A 791-nucleotide genomic window follows, 5' to 3' on the forward strand; every position below is an offset into this window, starting at 1 on the left:
CAGTTGTAGGGAGCGATGAGGGCTCCCCTCAGCCTCCTCTGCTCCAGGCTGAACCCCCCCAGCTCCCCCAGCCGCTCCCCAGCAGCCTGGGGCTCCAGACCCCTCCCCAGCTCCGCTGCCCTTCTCTGGACACGCTCCAGCAACACAAGGCAGCAGGAGCTGGGCCCATTCCCTGAGCGTCTGTGGTCTGCAGATGGTGTTGGCCACTGGGCCAGGAGTCTGCCACAGGGACCTCTTTTCTCTGTAAGGATCTTTAAGCCGCTGGCCGTCTCCTCCAGGCACTCGGTGTATCACAGCCTTTAAAACCGGCTCCTCTCCCCTGGCTCTGATGGCAGCTCCAGTGCTGTGCAGGCTGCTCTGCCTCTCTCCCTCAAATCCTCCCCCTGGCCTTTTCATTCCTTATACACCAAGTTCAAGCTCCTTGCCCTCACCTCTTAATCTGCACATAATCCTGGCCCCATGCTCCTCTCATCGCCTCCTACTCTGTTCCCTCCCCATTCGTCTCTTCCTCAGCCTTGCACCAGCGTCCTTCTGTCACACTCTGAGTCAGCTCCAAGTTCCTCCTTTCCAGGACTTCCTCCCCTTTAAACCTTCTTCCTCCCTTGCATCTTCCATCCAACCTCTGTGTCTTCCTTCCTGAAGTTGCTGCGGAGCACCTTGTCCAAGCGGAATTGCAAGCGGTTCGATGCAGGAAGCGTTCTTCTCTTCTTCGGAAAGTCCTGTTGTAAACGTCCGTGCATTTGGGGCAGGCGCCAGGCCTGCCCCGGCTCCCACCTCCTGCCTGCTCAGGT

General features: G+C 58.9%; 1 protein-coding gene across 2 annotated transcripts in view; it reads right to left on the reverse strand.

Annotated features, from left to right (window-relative positions):
- Nucleotides 1-791, reverse strand: part of LOC104125043 (excitatory amino acid transporter 5) — a 15,345-nt gene that overhangs the window by 6,532 nt on the left and 8,022 nt on the right. The window lies entirely within an intron of this gene.

Source organism: Egretta garzetta, unplaced genomic scaffold (assembly GCF_000687185.1).
Source record: "Egretta garzetta isolate BGI_Z169 unplaced genomic scaffold, ASM68718v1 scaffold564, whole genome shotgun sequence".
NCBI lineage: Eukaryota > Metazoa > Chordata > Aves > Pelecaniformes > Ardeidae > Egretta > Egretta garzetta.